Raw genomic sequence first — 11,445 nt, forward strand, 5'->3', positions numbered from 1 at the left:
TTCTAACAACCGCTTTCTTCCCTGCTGCTTTAAACTTCACTTCCACTCTTCTCTCCAGGTGGTACAGCAGAGACGTTATGGTCAGCACACAGAGGTTCCTCTCTGTAGCCCCTTCCCTCTTATGCTTTCCCTCTGCTCTAGCATAAGCTTCCAGAACACCAGTTTTTTTCAGGGATATCTGATATCTACTCCAGCATGAGCTCTGTAAGGTCAACAGCGTTGCTTTGCAGTCCAGCAAATAACTGCATTTCTGCCTTTCTCTTTGAACTTTGCATTCATTTTGCTGTTTCTCACTCTTCTCATTTCTTCCTCCTAGAGCTCTCTTTGTCTTGTTTTCCCATCCTGTTCCTTAAACATGTTTTTTTTTTCCCAGAAACACCATACGTGTAGCTGATGAGCTCAGCTGTGTTCTATAGAGAGTTCACTGTGATGACAACTGGAACCAGCTGTATCTGCCACAGGGCAAGCCCTGACCTCTTCACATGGGAGGCCACCCGTACCTCCCCACCCACTACCAAAACCTTGACACCTGCACCCAATATAGATGCCTTCAGGGGAACAACTCACATAATTATAATGCTTAGTGAAGATGCTGATGATATGAAATTTTCAAGGCATAGATTTCTTTACTTGTTAATATTTTATTGCCATTCTTTATCTTAACTGCAGCAAAGCAATTGTACAGTGCTGTAGCTATAAGCTAAAATTGTACTGATGAATCAGTATTACCTGCTTTAGTCCTATTAAGTCAGAAAGTTCATGTGAAGTGCCAAAATTGTGTTATTATAAAATTACAAGTCTGGGAAGCGCTCTAAGAGATCACAAAATTCTGATTTCACACAGAATTCATGTGAATTAGTTTTTGTGATTCCTGGTACTTGTTTTGCCCTTCTCCAACAATTGTAAAACTATTTGTCTCTTCTTGGACATAAGCTGACTTTACTTTGAATGCATGTGATCATGTGATGATATCTAGGATCTGCTCTACATACAGCATTTGCTGCTATGCAAACACAATTCGGTAAATATTTAATGTTCATTATTTGTAAAACAGTTCTCTTGACCTGATTCTTCTCTAGCATGATTGAAGGAAGGCAAGATTCTTCCCTAATGCCTCATCTCTGTTAGTATAATGTACACTTTTTCTGCCTTATCCTATTCTTATTACTCACTGATGCGGGGAAAGCTCTACTCATCACCTTCTTAGCCACTACTGTTGATATCTGCTGTCACTTGATATTATTATACTATCTGGACCACACACATCTTCTACATCTTTCTAAAGATGTCCTGTCCATTAGAATTCTGATCGCTTCTGTGGGTTCATCTCTCTCCCACATTGATTTAGCTCAACTAGGACAGTGCTCATCAATGACAAGGGTTGGAACTAGTGTAGAACTGAAGGTCTGAATGTGCGTGACAGGTGAAGTATTCATTGGAGTATGATGCTTGTTTTTTCTCTTTACATTATAGGTCATCTTCAGAAAATTGTTCAGAAATTGTTGCATTTCTTCATCTTTCCCAACTTTGCCAACAACAAAGTTATGCAGTGGAACCTCTCTTTTCTATCACTGAAGTCGCTAAGGAAAACAGTGACACTGATGCAGGAAGGACTTGTGCAAAATTTTTGATGGTCTTTCAGTTCGGCTATAACTGCACTGTGAAAACGGTTTTACAATTAACTGCACTGGTATTGCAATAATTTAATAATTTATATTGTAAGAGTCGCAGAAGACTCTTGAAAGACTCACGGAAGGTAATTAACTCCCGTGTTGCCAAGGCATATTACCTGCTCAAGAGGGCTATTAAGTTGTTTTCTTCTGGAGGAAATTGCAGCAGCAAGCAAAAGGCAATGTTTTCCAGAAGGCAAGGCTTGAGGAAAGTGAATATCAACTGCAGACATGTTGAAGAAGAAACTGAATATGCTTTTTGGGTGGAAGAGAGATGATACAGTACCTCCTCATGGTAAGTTACTATGGGAGAGAAAGATTGCCATTTCTCCATGTGGGCATGACTGGCGTCATTAGCTGGGTGGGAGTCAGAATATAGTAAATCCTAACTAGGAGTAAGAGGGGCATGTGGTCTTAAATTCTTTTCAACACTAAGCCTATGTTCAGACCAGAGCACAGCTTTATTTCAGCTAAAGTAGCTTGTAGACTTCATGGTTAATGTGGCATCTTATATTTGGTACCCATTTCAACTAATGACTGCTTACACTTGCAAATCTGATGTAGTCAAAATTTCTTATAAGAGTTTTCATGCAGCAACTTCTGCTAATGTATATAACACCCCGAAGAAGGAGAACTTTGGCCTTTATTATTATGTCAGCTGTGGATTTTTTTTTCTAATATAAAAATAAAAGATGTGAGATTGACATAGGGAGTTTGAATGCTCTCAGTATATTGCATTTCTTGCATACCAATTATTTACAAGATATGGTGATTCAAGTTAGAAGAAATTATTGCCTTTCCATTCCTCAGCTGCCTGAGTTTGCAGCCCACAGTCGCGTTGTATGTAGTAACAAGTAGTTGCAGTCTGTAGAGCACTGGGTTTTGAACTGTGGTAGCTGACAGATTCCATTTGTGTTTAGCAATTTGTGTTTAGTTAGATGGAAACATCCAATTTGTGTTTAGCCGTTGTGCCAGAAGAAGTTGCTGCTCTCAGCCCTCCTGCTAAACCCAACGGGGATGGATGACAAATTGGAGATACTGGCATGGCTTGCCAGAATGGATATAAATCTCTTGCAGTGAAGAATATAGCCTCTTTTCTTAAATTCTGAAGAGAGACTTTTTTTTCAGAAGGAGTGTACATTCCACGAAATGGTTTCTGCAAGCTGTTCTGGATGCCCTAACTTGACATCTAACTAGAAGAAAGGGAGAAAACTTAAAAGAAGTCAAGAAAGAAAATTGGAAAGTGTTGTGGGAAAACTGATAATATATAAAAATATAATAAAGGTGTATTTTTAAGTACTTCAGCAATGACAGTATCTTTTCAGTATCTGTTGATGGCTAAGCATTGTATGAAAGTGTCTATTTGGTATTTATGGTGTAAGACTAGAAAAAATAAAAACTGCATTTTCTAGAAAGTCACCAAAACTCTGCACTGCTGTACCTATAACAGCAGGGAAGGAGAGGGTAGAAAATATGCTTGTAGCAACAAGGGAAGAAGTAGTAGGAAATTTGTTCCTACATTCTGTTCTTAGTCTGTTATTTTCTGGACATGTTGTAGTGATTTTTTTCAACCAGCTTATTGATAAATTGCTTAACGTGGTGCCCTACTGCCATATGACAGTAAGTCTTACAGTTGATTGAAAAAAAAGTAGTAATTAAAATGTGATAGCAGAAGTTGCTCTAAAATCAGAAGTTTTGCACCAAAGCAATGCAAGAACCTCAAGATCAATTTTTCAGAAACTTTTGATGTTATCCACTAGCGGTGTGTGCTAATGCTGTGTCTGTGAATGTCATAGAGCTTGCAAATGTTAGGTTACTTAGGTTTCTAGGCTGAATGCCTAGAATTGGCTATAAATCTATAAACTTAAATCCTAACTCTTGGAGAGTGGTGGATGTGATAACAGCCTTACTGGTGCCCCCATGTGGGACAGCCACTCTTGAGGTGCACTTATGTCCTTGGACTAAAGCTTACAAAGCCTTGGGGAGGCAAGTTGTATTGGATCCATTTCACCTGCTCCAGAAATTATACAGATTTACCCAAAAATGGTATTCACAGGTTTAACTACAAAATTATTGCCTGTATTCTTCATTCTCTTACCCATCTGCTGCAGTTGGTGGGTTGCGTTGAGGGGAGAAAGAGAGGAAGAAATATCTAGCAGTGCCTAGAAAGCACACTGCACAGGAGAAAGCGAGTATTTAATAGTGAGACATGCATTTAGGACAGCCTCGACAAAACTAAAAGAAGCCTTGCTCAGTATATCTTATATAAGTTTTAGAACTTTATGGAGGAAAAACTTACAATGAGTCCACTCCATGTCTGGTTAACTTCAGTCTTTGTAAGGGAAAGTAATGCCTGTAGTGTTGACTTGATCTTTTTATAGCCTGCCACCAGATGGAGATCTTTTCCCAAAGAAGTCCACACCATTTCTTAAGGAAAGACCAAGAGGAGTCAAAGTTATTCCCTTCTTTTGCCAGTTAAAATCATGCAGTATGAATGACTTGTTATTGTTACTTAATTTAGGATAACTGATGATTCGCTTGGTGGACTTAGATTTTTTAAATTTTTATTTACTTATTATATTATTATTTTATTTTATTTATTTAATTTAATTTTGTGCAGGGAGCTATGTAAACCAGCTTAGCATCCCTAGAACTATTTGTTAATAAACAGGGCATATAAAAATTAATTCTAGCGTGCATCTCAGGCTGCAGTGTTATACTGCAGTTGTGCAAATAGGTGAAAATCCTGACACATTTCATCTGTATGGATGCATGTCCTTGTTTTTAGGACTTTAATAGCAGAAGAGAAAAAAAAAAAAAGAGCAGGTATGTGTAGTATTCATTTCATGATCTCCAGACAGTTTAGATAGGTAGCAGGGGGCTGAATCCAATTAATTCAACACTCAATTCATTTGATGTTTCATTGACAGCAAGTGGCATTTGTTGCTCTCTTCATGTTGTCTCTCCAGTAAAAATCATTAGTGCTCTCGTAATAGGCTTAAATTTCTGGCACTACTGCTGCAGCAGCAGTACAGAGGCCTTCTCTTGACTCATTTGACAGAAATCCCAGAGGGGTCAGCTCCTATGTGTTGGGTAATTAGTTAGCTTGCTGGATGATCCCTCCAATAAGGTTTGATTGAGTTGTCTTGGCAGGGTTAAGCCTGTCTGTTTGTGGTTGGTATTGCAGATAGTTTTTATGACTAAAGAAACCACTGCAGTGATTTGTGAATTTTGGAATTGGGCAGAATTCTCAGGAGATGCTGGAAACATCAAGGGAAGCATGCTGATGCAATCAAAAAATCATTAACCAGAAAAAAGATATTTAAATATATATATGTATATAGATAAGATGTTTAAATATGGGTGGCTGATCTTGCTTTATCTTCCCAAGTCCTGCAGTTTCTCACTTCCCTGCTTTGTGGGTCAGATGCTTTGCAGCCAATTTACATCGATTCCTGGCACTGTTTTTAAAGGAAGCAAGGGGGAACAGTGAGAAGTCTCACTTTCTGCCAACAACAGGAAGTATACGCTCTTTGAGTCAGACAGCTTGTTTCAGCGATGCCTTTTGTTGAACCAACAAATTGCTGGACTGCACATCTGATCTTAACAGTGTATACTGCTGCTTGGCAAATCCCTGGAAATGCACGAGCACAGAGCTGTGTCGTGGATGGGCAAGTGAAAGGCACTATACCATTGCAATCCTCCTTCTTCAGAAACAGTATGCACTTTACAGGCCAGCTGTCTGAGGGAAGAGAGGAAATGGTTATAATACCTTTCTCAAGAGATTTCCTGTGGCTCTGAATGTGCAGCTACTGAAATCTTGCTAGGGATGGGCACTGGAGTAGAATGAGGTCTTCTGTTAGCATTTCTGGTGATGCTGCTGTGCCACATAATATTGCTTTCTTGTATCTTGGTTGGAGAGTGACACTGTTGGATCATTTATTTCATTTTTCTGCCTGACATGGGCTGAAGAACTCTATGAGGTCTAGAAATTTGTCCTACATTTTTTTCAAAAATCCCATAAGTCAGTTTGAAATCCTAATTTTCCTAATTTTCCTGATTCATAGTTAAGATTGAAACTAAAACAAGGCTAGCTTTTAGTGCTTTACTGTCCCACAAATATCTTTGTATTAAATTTACCATTCCCCCTGCTCTGCTCCCTGGACTCTCTGTGTTTGTTTCTCCTGGATGTATGCTTTGTAGCTCCATGCCAGCAAACGTGCCAAGGTGTGCAGTAGAGGAGAACACATCCCTGTGAGGCAACGTAGCTGAGGCCGGCGGCTGATGGATACCTGTGAGGCAGTTGTCTAATGGCTGAGAGTCAGGGTTGTGGCACAATCTGCTTTGCTCCCACATCATTCTGTGCACTTGCTGCAGCTCTGACACTGGAGGAACAGATCAGCCTCAGCAGGGCACGTCCCAGGCTGAATGCAAAGGGCATGTGTAAGCAGTGGTGGGACTCCAACTGCAATGCTGTCAGGAAGCACTCATGGTGGGAGAGGTTACAGAGTGAGCCTATGTGAGGCCCTGTGAAAAAGCCTTTATTCTGCTTATCTGGAGTGAAAGCTCCAAGGATACCTTCAGCACTGAAAAATATGAGCTGTGCAGCATCCCGTGGTGTGGTGTTTAGCAGCAGAGATCTGGCCCTCCACTCCTGTACATCTTTTTGGAGAGCTGCTCCTCAGAGCTGCTAGCTGACATGATCCTGCCTGTTCTCATCACACCAGCATTTTAGCTTCCTAAAGATTAGTGCAGCATGTTTATTGAGTTCAGAGAAAGTTAGGTACTGATGTGATATTCCCAGTTATTTAAGTGGCCAGAGGCTCAGTGGAGAAAGCACATGGCACAGTAGCATGTGGAAAAGCTGACCTTTTGACTTGGATATTTATCTAATTGTAAAGGAAATTGGGCAAGCATTTCACTTAGGAGAAGCAGAACCAAAAGGAAAGCTGTTAGCTTTCCCCTTTGCACATACTGTTTCTCCAGAGAAGATGTGGTGATCCTGCAAAATTTGACAAGGAGGGTGTAACAAGTCCTTCCCTATTTTCTGGAAATCCCACCCTCTTTCCACAGCTTATCTGAAGTTTCTATTTTGCACATTGGTATTTGTGCAGTTTCCAGTGAGCCTTCTGTTTTCTGCTGTAAATGTGCCTGCAAACTAAATTCATCATATGCTTCCTTTTCTTTGGAGCACTATGTTTCCATTGTTGTTTTTTTGTTTGTTGCTTTATTTTCCCTGAGATAATTGAGATGCTAAATAGAGCAGTTTGATGATCTTTTTTTTTTTTTTTTTTTTTTCTTCCCAGCTTAGAAAAGCATCCCAGCCACAAAACAGGTTTTGTATGTCTTTATATACGATACATCTGTTGTAAAGCTCATTATTTTTCTACAGGAAAACAGAAAAATCAGACAGAGGACCTCTTTTCCAGTATCATTTTCTCTTTTATCTATGCTTTGTTTCGAAACATTTGCAAAGCAAATGTTGTCTAACTGCAACAATTGATCATGGAAAAGATTATGTATCTTTGCATGCTAGGCCAAAACGTTCCGTAAATTTAGGTAGCGTAAGATCTTTCAGTAAAGGAAGGTAAAATAGCATCTGTTGGTTGAATATACACAAATTATTAACTGTTTTGAATTAGATACATATAGTGCGCACACGCAAGCACACTTTGATATAATTGAAAGCCCAATTTGAGCTCTTAGATTTTTTTACAGCTTTTGTTTACAGCTCTGAGCTTAGTGCCAGGGCCTGCAAATATGGACTCCTGAGTTTATGACCCACTGAAGAGGAAGCCTAGCTTGTGGTTAGCAGATAAGCAAGTGGTAGAAGACCTGGCTGCCAGTCCTGATTTTGTCACTAACTCATTGCATGATCTTGCGTAAGGAATTCAGGCTTTGCCACAGTTTCCCTTTCAGGAAAGGGGGAAGGATTTAATAGTTTCACAGTAATGGTTCCTTTTACCAGCTCTTCTGGAAGCTATGGAGTAAGTTTAAAGATAATAAGATAAAATAGTATTCCTATTTTGTTCTGAGTCACTAAAGAGAAATCTATTTATTGTAATCATTCCCCTCTTCTCACACCCAGTCAAGAGCACTAAATATCTCCTATATTTGAAATAAAAATTTATATTCTCCAGGACTATGTCTCCAGAGGCTGTAATACTAAGAAATATCAAAAGCAAATATTTTAGCATTGATGACAAACTGAAAAGGATTGTTAAGAAGGATTTACACTATGTGACTGCTTTGTCAGGTATTGCAGAAAAAAAGGAAGTATGAATATATAGCAAGAACACCTGCATTGGCCATGTGGATTTTTTATTAATTTTTTTGCAAGGGGAGGGTGGGAAGTTGCTGATATCCAAACAAAAAGTGGTTTTAGTTCACAATTTGATTTTACATTTAAAAATAATCAAGGCAAAGAGGCCAACTCTTTCATAGTATAAAAGATGGCCAAATATTAAGAATATTGTCTTTTTTTTTTTTTCCTGAAGTGCACTGGTTTTGGCCTTTCTTAATTCTGTGGTAATAACCCTTATGGTAGAAAGTAATTTCTTTCTTCATCTCTGCTGAACTTGATGTGTTAATTTTTCCACCCAATTCACCCTTCATTTTCCTTCTGGTCTTCTCATCACTTATGGTACATTTGCCCCTACCTTCAATGGCCAAATTATGATTCAGCCATCAAGAACTGTTTTACAAACTCAAACAGATGCTTGTAGTCTCTCTTTTCTGATTCAGGCCCTGGAATTTCATTGAAAGTCTTTAATTTTAGATTTCTTAATCCACTAATGAGTGAATTTCACTGTCATCCTAATACTGCTCTAACATTTCCGTTAGATCAGCTTTCTGCTGATTTCTACTCTCTCTGCAGATTGGGATCCAGTCTTTGTTAAAAGGTTCATTACATGCAGTGTATTTATGACTTAGGGAGAAGCAGTGCACTGTAGATATGTGAACTGCAGGATGTTTTATTAGTGAGTTGTTCATCAGCTTGATTATTTTCCCTCACTCACGTTTACTTGGGTTACTTCAGTAGAATTCTCCTGATGGGTACTATTTTAATATCAGACCTTTTAAAACTGGTTTTTACCTTAGGCACTTCTATTTAAAATGGTAAGGCAGATGTTTCCAAAGCAGAAGTAATCATTCTAATTTGTACTAATATTTAATTGAGCCTAAAAAAAAAAAACCACCCTACCAATATGTGGAAGTGTGTTAAGTGCATTTGCTATAGACTATGCAAATGAAGTACTATATATATTGTTAGACTCTATTCATGTCAGCTTAGTGACTGGATGCAATGCAAAAATAGTTTTTTAACGTTTCAGACTAGGACTTCAGAGATGCGAGGGGTAAATCTTAAATGTGCTGTGCTAAAGAAAGACAGCAAGTAAAATTCATGTCTGTGCTTCTGTTACATGTGCCAGCAAATATGTTTTTCAGCAGTATTTAATTTCTCTTTTGATCCTACACAAGGGAGAATGTCTCGCAGTCTTTCCCTTGGTTAAGCACAGGCATCTCTGTACCATGATAAAAATACTTTTTTTATTCTACAACCACCAGTTAAACAAATCTGCAATGTTTGAATCCGTATTTGAACATCCCTGAATTTTAAGGATCTGTCTTTTAATTTTGAATGCATATAAAGGCTGCAGTATTTAGTCCTTATCAATGCAACGGAAATGCTACAAAGCTGCAGCGAAACAGACATAACTACAATCTGCAAGAAAAATAGAGAGGAAGATAAAGAAAACCCTCCTTTATATGTAGCATATCGTACATATGTGTTAAAACTTCTCCCTAAGTATTTATATTTTCTGAGTTGTTCTGGTAAAGTTTCATTCCGACCCACTTTCTTGAAGCATCAGCACACTGTCTGTAGGCTCTGAGTGGCCCCTGAGGCCGTAGGGAGTGCCCTAGGGACTGCTGGGGAGGTGAGGAGAGGGGCTGGTGTGTTTGGGGCGCTTGGCCTTGCCCCTTGCAGGAAGGAACTTCCACGGGCTTCACCCCAGGCCTGCATCTCACTTGGTTCCCGTTGCTCTGGTGCACGCAAATAGAAGGTATTCACTCAGAATCTGTTTTACTGTTTGCCTGTGGAATGACGTGGAGTTTGTAGGCTTTAAATTGATAATCAGAGCCTGCTGAAATAAGTCACTGACATTTTCACCGGCTTAACAAATGAGGGTTTTGGCCCCGAAAGCTTCAGCGCAGTTTCCCCTGCCTGCGACGCAGCTTTCCCTGGGAAGTGCTGAGAGTAACCTCGGGCAGACGGGTGGCTCAACATTAAAATTTAATCTGGTTGAACACCGAGTGGGAAACAAGAAGTGAAAACTGTCAACTGTGCCCAGATCCATTCAGATCACTTCTAGGGACAGTTTTGATACCAAATTATCCTTGTTATGCAAATTTCCTCACCAACCGGCTGGTTCCCAGTTATGCATGGGGAGAAGCGGTGGCCACATCTGCTTCCCGTTTTGCCGTTTCAGAGACGAGCCATCTGTTTGGCCTCATCCCGAACAGCCTGCTTGGTGCTGATTAACTTCCTCACCCCGCCAGCCCTGGGCTCGCTGTCTGCTGCAAGGTGTAGATTTTTGTCTTTTTTTTTTTGCTAACTGCTTATAAACCAGAACCTTCACTTCTCTCCCAAGGGACAGGAAGGCGTTGGTTTGTGTGATTTGCAGCCACCACCCGCGGCAGAAACAGCAGCAGCTGCCCTCTGTCACTCACATGCCTCATACGTGTGGTCGGGACAGATAAAACTGGGAATTGTTCTGCAACCTGGGTCCTCTCTAAAGCAGTGAGGCCTTACTTTAAATAAATTAGCAGTTAGCTCAACTCTCACTGCAGTTAGTAGTCTCTTTTAGCACAGTGTAGTTTCAGCTGTGCTTGCTGCAGTCCATTTTTTTTTGGTTGGAAAGTGATGCTCTCTGAAGCCCATCTATGTATTTCTCACTCCCATCTATCCCATTTTCAGTAAAACTGCTAATCCGTTGGTCCTCCTTTTTTGGAGGGTACCTATCTTCTGGCAACAGTGGCACGATTTCAGAAATGCTTTGCTTGAACAACTTCCAGTGATTTAGGTGAGAATTATGCGTTCAGGAGCCCTGGAAATTCAGAGTTGGAGAAAAAGCCACAAGTTAAAACTAGGAAACTGGGATAATGGACCTCTTTTTAAAATTAAAACCGAAGACCTCTATTGCCCAATTCTGGCACCTTTTACAGACCAGTTCTGATGGGTTTTGGTCCTTTATGATGCATTAAGACCACAGTTTGGTCTCGTGCACCGTTTTCCTTCCAAACAAGCAGTAGGTTGTGTCTTTTGATTACAGGTGCAACCCAGTTGGCAAAAATGGTGCAATATTTTCAGTCTGTTGGGAAAGTCAGAAGCGCTCCTAAGCACTTTTCCCCAAGTGATTTTTTTTTTCCTCACCCAGAAAAAAAGTAGGAAATAATGATATTATCAGATCTCTGTACTCCAGATCTGGTTCTGAGTTCTTATTTTGATATCTACATGAAGAATCATGGCTGTTTCAGTTTGTTTCTTGATTTTAAAGACTGATCAGAAAACATTAGTTGGTGAGCACATGCGTAGATGCTTAAATATGGATTGGGAATCCTGGCTGGGGACTCACAGCTACAAATGCTCACTGGTGTCTGTGTAACATTGCATATCTTCCCACCTACAGCCATTTCTGGTACCATTTAGTCAAGTTAAGAGAGTAGGAAAAGCGTAAGTAAGATGATTTGATAGGAAGTCTTTGAAACAAGA

Source organism: Lagopus muta, chromosome 3 (assembly GCF_023343835.1).
Source record: "Lagopus muta isolate bLagMut1 chromosome 3, bLagMut1 primary, whole genome shotgun sequence".
Classification (NCBI taxonomy): Eukaryota; Metazoa; Chordata; class Aves; order Galliformes; family Phasianidae; genus Lagopus; species Lagopus muta.